General features: G+C 39.6%; 1 protein-coding gene across 9 annotated transcripts in view; it reads right to left on the reverse strand.

The window, feature by feature from the left end:
• LNP1 (leukemia NUP98 fusion partner 1) overlaps positions 1-16619 on the reverse strand; it is a 39001-nt gene that overhangs the window by 20682 nt on the left and 1700 nt on the right. The window lies entirely within an intron of this gene.

Genomic DNA, 16619 nt, shown 5'->3' on the forward strand with positions numbered 1-16619 from the left:
AAAACTAGGGACTCGGGACTTTCCTGGCAGTCCAGTGGTTAGGACTTTAAGCTTCCACTGCAGGGGGCATGGGTTCAACCCCTGTTGGGGAACTAAGATCCCGATGCTGCATGGTGCCACCTAAATAATAAAACTAGGAACCCCACTGAATTATTTGGACTGGACAGAAAGCCCGAAGGCACAAGGACTCACAGTGGGAAGCCACACTGGAGGCCCCGTTAACCTGGTTTGCCTGACTAATGTGTGCCTTCATTGGTGTGACTTAACAAGTGCACACTTTTTGTTTCCAAGGGTGCTCCCTGGAATTGTTATTTCTTATATGTGTACCTTGACTATCATGGACCACCTCAACTTACCAGAATTGTGTTGTGCCTAAATTGATGGCTCAGGCCAGGTTAAGAAAAGGTTAATATAAAAATGTAACGAGAAAGCCACCTAGCTTTCTAAGACCACCTTTATTTTTAGTAGGATTTGTTCAAATTGGCTAAATCCAGGATCCCTGGAGGGCCATAATGAAAAGTCAATATTGCAGGATGCTTTCATCCTACTGCATGGGTCCTACTGATAATTTTCCTCTAAAAAAGCCTTGACCAAGAAAGTGGATGTTGCAGAAAAAAAGGTAACACAGTAGTCTGATGCTGCCTATCCTTAGAAAGGACTCCTTGCAAGGTTGGCCCTTACCTGGTATCTGGGAACTCGGCTGGCCACCCGTCCCCTGTAGTGATGTAAAACTTTCCCTAACCGGAACCCTCCTACACTGTTGGTGGGAACATAAATTGGTGCAGCCACTATGGAAAACAACATGGAGGTTCCTCAAAACCTAAAACTAGAGTTGCCATATGATCCAGCAATCCCACTTCTGGGCATATGCTGCTGCTGCTGCTGCTAAGTCGCTTCAGTCATGTCTGACTCTGTGCAACCCCATAGACGGCAGCCCACCAGGCTTCTCTGTCCCTGGGATTCTCCAGGCAAGAATACTGGAGAGGGTTGCTATTTCCTTCTGCAATGCATGCATGCAGGCTAAGTCGCTTCAGTCTCTGTGTGACGCTATGGACAGCAGCCCACCAGGCTCCTCTGTCAACGGGATTCTCTAGGCAAGAATACTGGAGTGGGTTGCCATTTCCTTCTCCATCTGAGCATATATCCAGACAAAACTTAATTCAAAAAGATAAATGCAGCCTTATGTTCATAGCAGAACTATTTACAAGAGCCAAGACATGAAAACAACCTGTCAGTTGGCAGATGAATGGATAAAGAAGATGTGGTTTATATATACAATGGAATATTACTCAGTCATAAAAAGAACAAAATAATGCCATTTGCAGCTACATAGATGGACCTAGAGATTATTATACTAAGTGAATAAGTCAGAGAAAGACAAATATCATATCATTACACTTATATGTAGAATCTAAAATGTGATAATAATAAATTTATCTACAAACAGAAGCAGACTCACAGACACAGAGAAGAGACTTGTGGTTGCCAGGGTCGGGGGCAGGGGATGACTGGATTGGGAGTTTGGGAGTAGAAGATGCAAACTACTATATATAGAATGAATAAACAAGGTCCTAATGAAACAAGGTCCTACTATATAGCACAGGAAACTATATCCAATATCCTGTAATAAACCATAAGGGAAAACAATATGAAAAAGAATATATATATATTAATATATGTGTAACTGAGTCACTTTGCTGTACAGCAGTAATTAATACAATACTGTAAATCAACTAGACTTCAATAAAAATAAATAAATTTAAAAATATATATATACACAAAACTAAATCAATTTGCTATATACCAGATACTAACACAATACTATAAATTAACTATACTCAATTTAAAAAGAAAGAAAAAAAAAGAACAAACTTTCCCTAACTGATAAGAGTGGCCTAAACTGCTTATACAACCAATGTGATTTATGCTGAGCATCTGCCTTTCTTGTGAAAGTCTAGAGTTTTGGTACATGCCAGCCAGTGCATGCCTATATGACCAGCATCCAGTAAAAGCTTTGGGTTCTAAGGCACCAGTGAGCTTCCCTGGGAAACAACACTTGGCACATGTAGTTACAACTCGTTGCTGGAGGAATTAAACACACAGTGTGTGACTCCTCTAGGAAAGGACTTCTGGAAGCCTGAGATATGTTTCCTCTAGACTTGACCTAAGCGCATTTTCACTTTGCTGATTTTGCTTTGTCTCTTTTCACTGTTATAAATCTTAGCTATGAGTACAGCTACATGCTGAGCCCTGTGAGTTTTTCAGTAAGCCAGCAAATGTGGGGGTATTTTCTGGGACTGCCCAGTGCAGGAAGAAAAGACAACTCTGCAAACATGTGGCCAAAAAATTTTCCAAAAGTAACAGATATAAATTTAGCACCAAAAGAAAAAATACTTGGCCTACATTATATGAAATTAGTCCATCTCCATTTCCTTCCCCTGCCCCCCTCAGTTAAACCCATTTCTTTAAAAGTGTAAGAGAAAGATGGTTCTCCACTTTGCCTGTCCTAAAGTTCTTACGACAAACCTAGCACAGCAAAGGAGCTGCAGCAAATGTCAAGTCTCAGCAGCTGGAGGAGAACCGCTCTTCGTCCTGTCCTGGAAGCCAGGGCCCGAGAGGAAGCCATGCAGCACTCTGCGAGCCCAACTGCCAGCTTGACCGGGCAGAGGTTTGGACACCTGCTTGGGGAGATGCTGCCAGGGGCACAGGACCAAGGGAGCTGCCCTTTTGATCCTGCTTTAACGCTCTGTCTTGCCAATTGGCCTGCGTAAAAATGAAGTGGCTTTGCAGTGCCCTCTTTCATATTCACTGCTTCAGAAGACTGCAGTAATGAAAAGATAATTTTGCGCTTCTATTTCATTCTTCTTTTCATTTATTTCCTTTTGTTATTTCATTTCATTCCCTTTATTTATTTCATTCTCCATAGCCCCTACTTATTAATTTATTTTTAGTTCATTTTTTCTTTTTATTCTTGACAGTTAGAAGGAAGAATTATTCATTACACTGCTTTCAAGTTTGCCAAGCCAGTTTCACTCTGGAAAAGAAATGCTATGTACAGAGCTAAGCTGCTACTTTTTTTTTTAGTACATCAATGGTTTTGAGACAGTTTTCACTTGCCAGAGAGCAGTGCTTGACTACTTGACACTGTGTGCTGTGTTCTATTTAATGTTCTGATTATCAGAATGCTCTTTTTCATGCAACATATCCTAATATCATCCATTTCCATGATTCTTATCCAGTTACACTTTGAAGTGTGCAACCCTTTTGAGGTGACTACCAAAGATACTGATTGTTGCCTAACCAAGTGTCCTAAAGCATGTACATGAAGGTACATCATGATCATTTTTTATTCTATAAAGTTGGATAATTTACATAATGAAAATTATTTTAAAAGTATTCAACTGCTGATGTAAAAAAACATATGAGGGAAAGAAGGTATGTTTTCAGAGATTTGCCTACTAGAATATTGGTTGTATAAATATCCAGTTACTTTGGCATTAAGCATCATTAAGTTCTGCAGAACTTTGGCTAATGAGACTTTATGATAGTCCAAGTTTTTAGATATTGTAATAGGTTTTTAAAAAACAATACCTCACCTGTTTCACCAGAGACCTTTAGAGACAGCATTAATTCTCATCTGCCAGAGATGGAATCTCTGCAGCTTTGTCTCCAGGAGTATTATTAATTGTATGATTTCTCAAGATCTTTTTGATCTCTGAGTACCTATTACTCTATAAAAGATTAAACACACTATTTGTTAAAATTTACCACTTTGTAAAAAACTTTATCAGTTCAGCTCACCAGTGTGTCATACTTCAGAAAGGACTTCCTCCCAGTTATTAACTGCAGTTTCACACAGTTTAAGGGTAGTGCCTTAGCACCTCCTCGTGTCCACAAGCCTCCCCATAAAAAGTGCTCCAGAGAAGAATTGGGGGGATTAGACACCTGTGAGCCTGACTTCTTTTTTTTTTTTTGGTCACTCTGAGTAGCACGTGGGATCTTAGTTCCCAGGCCAGGGATTGAACCTGTGTCCCTGCAGTAGAAGCTCAGAGTTTTAACCACTGGATTTCCAGGGAAGTCCCTGTGAGTCTCACTTCCTAATAGGGTCAAATTTGACAATGTAAAATAAAGAAGTGGATCACCAAACATTTAATAGAAATTGTGACAAAATACTTAAGACATTTAGAAAAATAAATTGGAAAAATTAAATTTTGAGTCAATAGACAATGAGAAGTCTTCAGAATATTAAAAAGAAAAACTTTAATGAAGCTCTAGAACAATCTCTTCTGAGGATCAAATGCCATATACTATTAGTCTGAACACAGTCTTTCTGAAAAGAAATATTGCAAGGTGTATTAAGAATCTTTAAAAAATATTCTCATCCCTTGACTAAAAAATTTCACTTCTAAGTAAGTATATAATCAGAAGTTCATACAAAGGATATTTGTTTACCATAACATTATTTTAAACAGCAATAATGTGGAACTATCTTAGGAATAGAATTGAAGATCAGGCTAATAAATTATGACATACTCATATGATGGAATTCTATGCAATCATTAAAAAAATCATAGGATTTAATGACACAAGCAACTTCTCAGAATAAAATATTTGGTGACAAAACCAAAATATAATATAGTGTGATGGTTAATTTTATTTATCAACTTGGCTAACCCATGGTGCCCAGATATTTGGTCAAAAATTATTCTAGATGTTTCTTCTTCAAAAAAATATTCTGAAGAGTGTTTTTTGGATGAGATTTAAATTTAAATCAATAGACTTTCAGTAAAGTAGATTGATCTCCATTCTGTGGGTAAGTCTCATCCAAATAGTCGATGGCCTGAATAGAACAAAAGACTGAACTTCTCAGAACAGGAGGTAATTGTGCCAGCAAACTGCCTTTAGACTTCAACTACAGTATTGCCTCCTCTGGGGTCTCCAGCCTGCAGGCCCACCCTGCAGATTTTGGACTTATCAGCATCCACAGTCATGTGAACCAATCCTAAAATCAATCAATCAACCTGTCTCTCTATATAAAACAGTGGTAGTCACACAAAGCTATGCATGTGTTAAAATTTAGCTGAGTTCTGTGTGTGTATTGCTGGTGAAACCTGAATAAGTTCTCCAGATTATAACTATGTCAATTTCCTGATTTTGATATTGCCCTATAGTTATGTAAGTTGTCAATGTTGGGAAAGGTGGGGATGAAAGGTACATGAGACCTCCATATACATTTATTTGCAGCTTCTATAATTATTTCATTGTAAAAGTAAAATGAAAAATTACTGCTGCCAAGAAAAAGTTCTCTAAATGGGGAGCGACTAGATCATAATGCTATTACACTACAGGTATTCTTGGAATATAATGATAAAGATAGCATAGCTTTTCAACCTCTGTGAATCCCAAAAGAAAAACCAATAGAGCAACCTCTAAATGAAATCATCCATGGACGACTCTACAACAGATATAGACAAGATGTCCCCCACCTCCAAGTGGAAGGGGTGGGGTCACACAACCAATTGTGAGTTGATACAGTTGTCCACGCTGAAGGAAGAAGGAAGTAAAAGGCCATCTGTCAGACCTAAGAATCACAAAACAGTCAGTAGTTCAGAAAGCACAAGAAATCAGGCTGAGAACAGTGCTATCCTTTTATCCACAATGTTGAACTGTTTTTTTAGATCTATATTATAGATTTTCCTGGATTTTCAATATGGAGACATATTATCTGTGAATAATAAAAAGTTACTTCTTCCTTTCCACTATTCTTTTTTTTTTTTTAAATAAATTTATTTATTTTAGTTGGGGGCTAATACAGCCACTATGGAGAACAGTGTGGAGATTCCTTAAAAAACTGGGAATAGAACTGCCATATGATCCAGCAATCCCACTGCTGGGCATACACACCAAGGAAACCAGAATTGAAAGAGACGCGTGTACCCCAATGTTCATCGCAGCACTGTTTACAATAGCCAGGACATGGAAGCAACCTAGATGTCCATCAGCAGACGAATGGATAAGGAAGCTGTGGTACATATACACAATGGAATATTACTCAGCCATTAAAAAAATACATTTGAATCGGTTCTATTGAGATGGATGAAACTGGAGCCCATTATACAGAGTGAAGTAAGCCAGAAAGAAAAACACCAATACAGTATACTAATGCATATATATGGAATTTGAAAGATGGTAACGATAACCCTATATGCGAGACAGAATAAGAGACACAGATGCATAGAACAGTCTTATGGACTCTGAGGGAGAAGGTGAGGGTGGGACGTACTGGGAGAATAGCATTGAAACATGTATATTATCATATGTGAAACAGAACACCATTCCATGTTCGATGCATGAGACAAGGGCTCAGGGCCGGGGCAATGGGATGACCCAGAGGGATGGGATGGGGAGGGAGGTGGGAGGGGGGTCCAGGAAGGGGAACACATGTAAACCCATGGCTGATTCATGTCAATGTGTGGCAAAAGCTACTACAATATGGGAGAAAATAATAGCAAATGAAGCAACAGACAAACAATTAATCTCAAAAATATACAAGCAACTCCTGCAGCTGAATTCCAGAAAAATAAACGACCCAATCAAAAAATGGGCCAAAGAACTAAACAGACATTTCTCCAAAGAAGACATACAGATGGCTAACAAACACATGAAAAGATGCTCAACATCACTCATTATTAGAGAAATGCAAATCAAAACCACAATGAGGTACCATTTCACACCAGTCAGAATGGCTGCTATCCAAAAGTCTACAAGCAATAAATGCTGGAGAGGGTGTGGAGAAAAGGGAACCCTCTTACACTGTTGGTGGGAATCCACTATTCTTTTATTTGGTTTTTTTGTCTTATTAACACCTTCAGTAACATGTAATAAACCTAAAAAGCTTGACTGGTTCTTAACTTCAAAAAGAATACTACTAATGTTTCACTCTTAGATATGATGTTTATTTAGACTTTCAGATGATATTTATCAAGGTTCTATAATGAAAATGTTTTCTAATTGGATCACAAGTAGATAGGGCAAAATACAACTTTGGTTAAATCTGGGTAAAAGATCATGGTATATTAAAAATAACTGCAACTTTTCGCTACTTCTTCAATTGATAGTTGCAGTCAAATTCACTTCCCCATGAATCTGTGCTGGTCTTACTGACATGCTTGACCCACAAAATATAGTAGAAGTGAAGTTTTGGAAAGCTTTGCAACTTTTGCCTGCAACTCTTAGGACACACTCACTGAGAACCCTGAGATGTCACAGAAGTCTGACTACCCTGCCTCCTACGCTGGAAAGACCACAAGGAGGTGCTCCACTTGATAGTCTCAAATGAGCCCAGTCTCCAAGCTATCTTCTCCAAGGTGTCAGACAATGAGTGAAGCCACCTGGAACCCTCCAGACCAGCCCATCCACCAGGAGAGTAAATTCTGTTGATATCAGCAGAAGAGAAGAATCAATCAAGCCTTGCCCAAATTCCTGAGCAACAAAATTGTGAGATACAATAAAATAGCTGTTTTAAACCACTAACAGGGTCCCTAGGTGTCACTAGTGGTAAAAGAACCCACCTGCCAAAACAGGAGACATAAAAGACACAGGTTCAATCCCTAGGTCAGGAAGAGCTCCTGGAGGAGCACAAGGCAACCCACTCCAGTATTCTTGTCTGGAGAATCCCATGGACAGAGGAACCTAGCAGGCTATGGTCCATAGGGTCACAAAGAGTTGGACAGGGCTGAAGAAGCTTAGCACAGAACAGCACAAACCACTACCACTTGGGACAGTCTGTCAAGCAGCAATAGATAAGTGGAACACAGATATATAAACTATTTTTATGGTTTTACATTTTTTCATAATTTAACAAAATTGAGTCTCCTCCTCATTATTGGAATTGAGGCAATTTCCCACTGGTTAGGAAAAACAACAAAAGGTAAAGACAGGCGAGTATAGCACAGAGGACCTCAGGTTCAGTACTAGACCAATGCTAAGAGCAGGTCTGCATAACAAGGGTTACTTGTCTAATAGGAATGAATTAGAAAATGGGTAGATACTCCACTGCAGGCCCATCACTTAGTGATGGGCCAGCATCTTCATGCAAATCAGAAAAAGGAATACCTTTTTTCCTAGGCACAGTCTGACATGAGACTGAGATGAACAAAGTGCAGGCTGAATCTCAGCCTCCACTTCTTTCAGCTTCCTTGCACAGGGCAAAATTAGTATAACCTATATGCAATACCTTCATAAAGTACAAAGAAATATTTCTATATTTGCAAATGACATAAATTCTTGTGGGCAGCAATGAACTAAGTTGATGAGGATGGAAAGATCTTAGGAATCTGTGTGAGTGGGCAGAAAGGTGGCAAATGAGTGCACAAAGCATAAATATGAGCTAACAGTCACAGCTAAGGAAAGGATCTAGGGTTGTTGCAGATTGTTTTTCAGATTGTTCCCTGAAGATAATACAGAGGCTTCCTTTGACAGCAAAAAGAGCAACTACTTGACTGAATCATTAAAGTGCCATTCCCCCTGAGAAGTAAAGTAGTACCACCTACTCAACTGATGCTCTGATGGAAGCTGAATAAGGCAGAAACCATTAAGAGTGGAGAAAAATTAATAGCACAAGGGCTTGGAAGAAACCAGGACTTCTATATATGAATAGAATATGAAGGACAAATTAATCAGGTCCTAGGGAAAGGAACTGCAGTGGTGGAGGCGGTAGCAGTGAACACAGCAAGCTTGGGACTGGGAACTAGTAGCTATGATGATGGTGGTGATGGAAGCAGACAATTTCTGGTGATGGCAGCAGTTGCAGCAATTGAGTTGGTTTCCCGCTCTACCAGTGGTCTTGACCAGCAATGTGGCAGCAGACCAGCAATGCTGGCAACAGGAATGGAGATCAAGCAGTAATCAGGAAACTGTCCAACAAATACTTCATTAACTCTTTATTCAGCACTGACCATATTTCAGGTATCATGTTCAGTAGATAAATGTTAACAAATAATCATTATATGCCCAGCCCCGTAATAGATGTGGGAGTACAAAGATGATTATATTAATGGTCCCCATCCTTCAAAAACTCAATATTGAGTATGGGGAGCACACATGAAAACAAAAAAATTATGGCAATGTGGTAACTGTGAAGAAGAGACATAAACTTTTGTGTAATCCAAAGTAAACAGAGAAAACACATTCCTTTGTTCTGACACATGGCATTAGAGCAGACACTGTGTTAGGCACTATATAAAACACAAAATAAATCAGATATATATTCTGATCTGAGATGCTTATAGTCCAGTTGATGAAGCAGAACAAATACAATTCTTAAAAACAAGCAGGAAAGTGATATGGTTTATAAAGTTTCAGAAAAGTATTTTAGGTTTTTAAAGGAAAGCCTACATATAGTAGATACTCAGTATTGTCTTAAGATACACTCTATCTACCCAGTTTTGAATGCTACTTTCTCCTTCTTTGATGCCCTTTAATATAGTTTACTTTAAAAAATCTTTACTGAGTGCCTCTTATATTGAGTGCCTGCTCTGTACTGAATATCCGTCCCCCTCCAATCATATATTGAAGCCCTAACCCCCAATGTGATATTTGGAGGTGGGGCCTTTGGGATGTAATTAAAATTAGATGAAGCCATGAGAGTGGGGCCCTGGTCCACTGGGATTAGTGTCTTTACAAGGAGAGACACTAAAGTGCTTGCACCTTTCCCCACCTTGAGAAAAAAAAAAGAGAAAGAAAGGAAGCAAGGAAGGATAGGAGGGAGCAAGGGCAAGAGTGAGGAAAAAAGGAAGAAAAAGAAACAAAGAAGAACAAAGAAAGAAAATCACCTGAGGACACAGCAAGAAGGTTGACACCTGCAAGCCAGGACCAGCCCTCACCAGAAACCTAACTGGCCAGAACCTTGATCTTAGCCTTCCCAGCTTACAGAACTGTAAGAAATAAATTTCTGTTCATTAACCCAACAAGTCTAGCACATTTGATTATAGCAGTCTAGTACCAATAACCTCAGATATGCAGATGACACCACCCTAATGGCAGAAAGCAGAGAGGAACTAAAGAGCCTCTTGATGAGGGTGAGAGAGAAGAGAGAAAAAGCTGGCTTAAAACATTCAAAAAACTAAGATCATGGCATCTGGTCTCATTACTTCATGGCATATAGACGGGGAAACGATGGAAACAGTTTCAGACTTTACTTTTTGGGCTCCAAAATCACTGCAGATGGTGACTGCAGCTATGAAGTTAAAAGACACTTGCTCCTTGGAAGAAAAGCTATGACCGACCTAGATAGCGTATTAAAAAGCAGAGACATTACTTTGCTGACAAAGGTCTGTATAGTCAAAGCTATGGTTTTTCCAGGAGTCATGTATGGATGTGAGAGTTGGACCATAAAGAAGGCTGTAGAATTGATGCTTTCAAAATGTGGTGTGTTGGCGAAAACTCTTAAGAGTCGCATGGACTGAAAGGAGATCATACCAGTCATTCCTAACAGAAATCAACCCTGAATATTCATTGGAAGGACTGATGCTAAAGCTGAAGCTCCAATACTTCGGCCACCTGATGTGAAGAGCCAACTCATTAGAAAAGACCCTGATGCTGGGAAAGATTGAAAGCAGGAGGAGAAGGGGATGATAGAGGATGAGATGGTTGGATGGCATCACCGACGCAATGGACATGAGTTTGAGCAAACTCTGGGAGATGGTGAAGGACAGGGAAGCCTGGCATGCTGCAGTTCATGGGGTTGCAAAGACTCAGACACAACTGAGTGACTGAACAACAAACCATCCCTCCCAGACTAATGTCCTTCTCATCCAAAATTTACATCCTTCTCACATGCAAAATAGATTAATTCCATCCCAACAGCCCCCAAAGTTAACTCATTCCAGCATCCACTCAAAAATCTAAGGTCCAAAGTTTCACTTAAATATCATATAAATCAGGTATGGGTGGGTTTTGAGACATGATTCATCCTGAGGCAAAAATTCCTCTCCAGTTATGAACTTGTAAAACCAGACATGTTATGTGCTTCCAAAATATAAATGGCCCTTGAACAAAAGAGTTCTGAACTGTGAAGGTCCACTTACACATGGATTTTTTTCAATAAATATATGTAACACTATGGTGCTTCCCTGATAGCTCAGCTGTAACGAATCTGCCTGCAATGCAGGAACCCCAGTTCAACTCCTGGGCTGGAAGGATCCCCTGAAGAAGGGATAGGCTACCCACTCCAGTATTCTTGGGCTTCCCTGATAGCTCAGATAGTAAAGAATCTGCTTGCAATGCAAGAGACCTGGGTTTGATTCCTGGGATGGGAAGATCCCCTGGAGGAGGGCACAGCAATCCATTCCAGTATTCTTGGCTAGAGAATCCCCTTGGACAGAGACTGGCCAGCTATAGTCCATAGGGTCGCAAAGAGTCAGACATGACTGAGCGACTAAGCACAGAACAACACTTCAGAGGTAATTGAATCTGTGGATGCAGAACCACACACATGGAGGGAGAGCCAACAGTAAAGTCATATTCAGATGTTCAACTGTACAGGTTAGAGGGGGCAGCACCTCTAACCCCCCACACTGTTCAAGGTGAAGTGTACAATGACAGGGATATTACAGATATGCCCATTCCAAAAGGGAAAAAATAGGAAAGAAGGGCTGATGGGTCCCTAGCAAGTCCAAATTTAGCAAAACAAATTGCATTAGATCTTAAAGCTCAGTAACAACCCTCTTTGGTTTGATACTCTGCCCTCCAGGCCCACAGAGGTGGCAGTGTTGCTTCCACAGCCTGTAGCAAAAGGTGGCCCAGCTCATGCAGCTCTCTGCAAGTGTGGTTCTGTCTCCAAGGCACTGGGCAAATGCATCCTGGTGGCCCTGCCCCCTGGGTCTGTGGTAGGAGTAGTAGCCCTGCTACCTGAACAGTCTTAAGCATTCTTCCTTTTTCCTGAACATAAAGCAGGTTCACAGTTGAATAACTGTATGGTCCTATCCTGTAAAAGCCCCAAACTACAACAGTCTTCTTAATTCCATCTTATTTTGGGAGGTCCTCTTTAGTTCCAGCTGGCAGTGTTTCTGCTGATAAAATCCTGTTTCTATTCCTGGCTTCTGCTGATATTGACAATTAAGTCCGTAAGTTGTACTAATGATCCATCAAATGGTCTTTCGGCCACATCCTAGTGTTCTCTTCAGAATAAGCTTTCCCTCTCTCTCTCTTTTTGCAGAAGGCTCAGAATTTTCCAAATCTCCCAGTTACTTTTTATTTAAAGTTTCTTCTTCAATTCATCTTGCTTCTCTTACATTTTACTAGAAATAGTAAGGGCTACCCAAGGCACACCATCAATACTTTGCTTAGAAATCTCCTCTGCTAAATATCCAATCATCACTCACACTTCTAAATTTTAGAAAACACTGGGACACAATTCAGCCAAGTTTTTTTGGATGCTTTACAAGAAGGATCTCTTTGCTCCGATTTCCAATAACCTTTCCCTCATTTCTACTTGAGATCTCACTGGAATGGCCTTTATCATTCATATTTCTACCAACATTCCATGACTGTTCATGTATTTCTGTAAGATAGAAGTTTTGTCTCCTGTTTGCCTCTTTTCTTTCTGAGCCCTCACCAGAAACACCTTTAATGTCCTCATATCTATCAACAGTTTTTTCATAGCAATCTCGGTTTTTTTCTAGCACATGCCTCAAAACTCTTTCAGCCTTTACCTATCACACAATTTCAAAATCACTTTCACATTTTTGGTATTTGCTACAGCAGTACCCTACCCTAGAGCCAAAATATATAGGTACTTCATGGGGCTCTCCAGAGAAACAGAACCTGAAAATTATAAAAAGGAACAGATTTATGCAATTATAGAGGCTGAGAAGTCCCAAGATCTGCAGTCAACAACCAGAAACCCAAGAGAACTGATGGTATAAACTCCAGTGTGAAAGCTGGCAAGTTCAAGACCCCAAAAGAGCCAATGCTTCAGTTCAAGTCCAAAGGCAGAAAAGATCAATGTCCCAGCTCAAGGGAACACTGAAGTTCCCTCTTGCACAAGGAAGGGTCAATCTTTTCTATTCAGGTCTTCAACTGATTAGGAAAGGCAATCTGCTTCATTCAGTAAAATTGATTCAAATATTAATTTCATCACCACCACCAACAGCCAAAAACCCAATTCTCTCAGAAGCACCCAGAATAATGTTTGACCATACACTTGGGCACCTTGTGGCCAGGTTGACACATAAAATCAGTCATTAACACTGACTATTTTTTGGGCTCTGGAAGTAAAAGATGAACAAAGTTTCCACTGGTATGGACCTTATGTCCTAAATAAATAATTTCAAACACTTGTGCTAAGAATGTGGACCAAGGAAACAGACAAAAGTGTGAGAAAGGAGATGGGGGTGGGTAGAGACATTTATAGGAAGTGGAGCAATTCTGAAAGTCTAAGAGCTAGAGAATGAAATTGGAGTTACACTTTGGGAAGAATAATCTAGTATCGAGTTGCAAAGTGGCACACGGGAGAGGTACTACAAACAGGGAAGCTAATACAGCATGCAGGAAAGATGAAGGTAATGGAAAAAAAAATAGAGGAAGAAGGGAAGAAACCATTTATTGAGCATCTACTATGTGTCAGACATACTTTTAAGTCTTTTCACATATTTGAACTGGAAGTGGCAAAGAGCACAGAAAGGAAGAAAAATATCAAAAAGATATTACAAACAATCAGCAAGACTTCACAGCCGATTTTATGCTTAGGTATGTGTATATTGGAAATGGCAACCCACTCCAGTATTCTTGCCTGGAAAAGTCCATGACAGAGGAGTCTGGCAGGCTAACAGTCCATGGGGTCGCAAAGAGTCAGACACAACTGAGTGACTGAGCATGCATGCGCAAGTGTATATTGGTACATTTACTTGTACTTGGGTAGATAGGTTGGAAAAAAGAAAGGTTCAAAAATGTCTAAGGTTTCAAGTATGAGTAACCAGTAAGACAATAGAGATGTTATGAGAAAAAAAAGGATTATGCAAAGGAAGAGAATGAGGAGCAAAGAGAAGGTGTTATATTTTTTTAAAAATGAAGCATCCAGGCAAAGCTGCTCAATAAACAGTAGGAAATTACAGGGCTAGAGGTGAAGAGATAAGTCATACCAGGAGGTGTGTAGATAGAGATTATCTTCAGATAACCTCTGAAGTTGAAGCAATAAGATGTACATTGGTTACTAATGCAGATAAAGAAGAGGACATATTTTTATGGATTCTCATACTTGAGGAAGATCTATAGGTGTGCTGTCCATAGTAGACGCTATTAACCACATGAAGGTACTCAAATCAATTTAAATTAAAATGAAAAATTTAATTAGTTGTACTAAATACATTTCAAATGGCTACCATATTGGATATCAGAGATAGAAAACATTTCCAGCATCACAGAAAGTTTTATTGGGCAATATGTATCTAGAGGTTTGTCAGTAAAAGAAAGAGGAGAATTCAGTCTCATGAAGAGACCAACCTAGACAGCATATTAAAAAGCAGAGACATTATTTTTCCAACAAAGGTCCATCTAGTTAAAGCTATGGTTTTTCCAGTAGTCATGTATGGATGTGAGAGTTGGACTGTAAAGAAAGCTGAGCGCCGAAGAATTGATGCTTTTGAACTGTGGTTTTGGAGAAGACTCTTGAGAGTCCCTTGGACTGCAAGGAGATCCAACCAGTCCATCCTAAAGGAAATCAGTCCTGAATATTCATTGGAAGGACTGATGCTGAAGGTGAAACTCCAATACTTTGGCCACCTGATGCAAAGAACTGACTTATTGGAAAAGACCCTGATGCTGGGAAAGATTGAAGGCAGGAGAAGAAGGGGATGACAGAGGATGAGACGGTTGGATGACATCACCGACTCAACGGACATGAGTGTGAGCAAGCTTCAGGAATTGGTGATAGACAGGGAAGCCTGGTGTGCTGCAGTCCATGGGGTCACAAAGTGTTGGACATGACTGAGTGATTAAACTGAACTGACTCTCCTGAAAGCCAGGGAAAACAACATTTCAAATAGAGAATGACCCTTGGTATCCAGTAAAAGCATATGAAAACTAAAAACAATAACTTGTAACCTCTAAAGCAGTTTCAGACTAGTAATAAAGTTAGAAACCAGCTTATAAGAGATTTTGGATGAAATGAGCGATAAATAGGTTGAGGTAACAAGTATAAACAATTCTTTCAAGTAATTTTTCAGAGAAGAAAAACAAAGAATGGAAACCTAAGGAAGCGTTGAAAGAGAATCAAGCTAGATGTATGCCTAAAACAAGCACGTTAGTGGTCTCGTTAGAAGGCTTGGCCATCAACCAATCAACCAGCTATCCACTAACTTTACCAATCAAAAAGCCTTTCATGTGGCAATGACCATTGAAAGGATAGAATTATACAAATTTAAAGTTATGAGAAGCTTTGTTGTTATTTAGTCACTAAATCGTTACCCACTTTTTTGAGACCCCATGGACTGTAACCCGCTAGGCTCATGAGTCCATGGGATTTTCCCCAGCAAGAATACTGTAGTGGGTTGTCATTTCCTCCCTCAGGGGACCTTCCCAACCCAAGAATCAAATCCACACCTCCTGCATTGCAGGAGGATTCTTTACCTCCGAGCCACCAGGAAAGCCCCAAAAGAAGCTTTGAAAGTAAAAGTCGCTTCATCATGTCCAACTCTTTGTGACCCCATGGACCCCAAGGAATTCTCCAGGCCAGAATATCGGAGTGGGTAGCTGTTCCCTTCTCCAGGGGATCTTCTCAACCCAGGGATCAAACCCAGGTCTTCTGCATTGCAGGCAGATTCTTAACCGTCTGAGCCACGAGGGAAACCCAACAGAAGCTTTAGGAATCGTCTAATCCACTGGTCACATCATATAGAAAGAAGGTATCCAGTCACACCCACAGTTTAGTAGTATTAAAATCTAGATTAAGAACTCAAGTGTTTTGCATCCCACACTATTAGATGTTCAGCCTCATTCAAATGCCTCCTAAGACACAGACCAGAGAAGTGAAGAGAGTTTCGTCTATTGAGTTCCATTAATCTAGCAAGAAAATATCTGTTCACATACATAAAATTTCAATTTTTAAAAATGAAACATAATTCTTTTACTTCTCTCCTTTAAAATTTAGAGAAACAGAGAACTAAGCATTGAGTGTCTACTATTTTGCAACAAATATTACACTAAAAAGATCTTAAATACTATCTAATTAAATCTTTAACATAGAACCTGTTTTCAGTATTTCACAGCTTAGAAATGCATGCATCAGTTCAGTGAGGTCACAAAGGTAGTGACACTTTTACTCAGTTTCACATTATATTCAATTAGGAAATGGAGAAAATGGGAGGAAAGAGATGAATAGGCTAGGGAGTGGAAATTGCATGTTTAACAAGGTAAAAAAGTAACAAGGACAAATTCATTTACTGATGCCAATCTTAAAAATAAAACCAACTCTTTAGATAAATAATAGCTACTTAAATAAAATGTTTCAAGAAACTCTTAACATTGTCTTTGGAGGAAACCTGGTGGCTGGGAAACCTGGTAGAAAGGAGACTTCACAGTAACTTTTGTAACTTTTGATTGCAACTATAACAATCCACTGT

This window comes from Giraffa tippelskirchi, chromosome 2 (assembly GCF_054371585.1).
Source record: "Giraffa tippelskirchi isolate mGirTip1 chromosome 2, T2T-mGirTip1v1.2.pri, whole genome shotgun sequence".
NCBI lineage: Eukaryota > Metazoa > Chordata > Mammalia > Artiodactyla > Giraffidae > Giraffa > Giraffa tippelskirchi.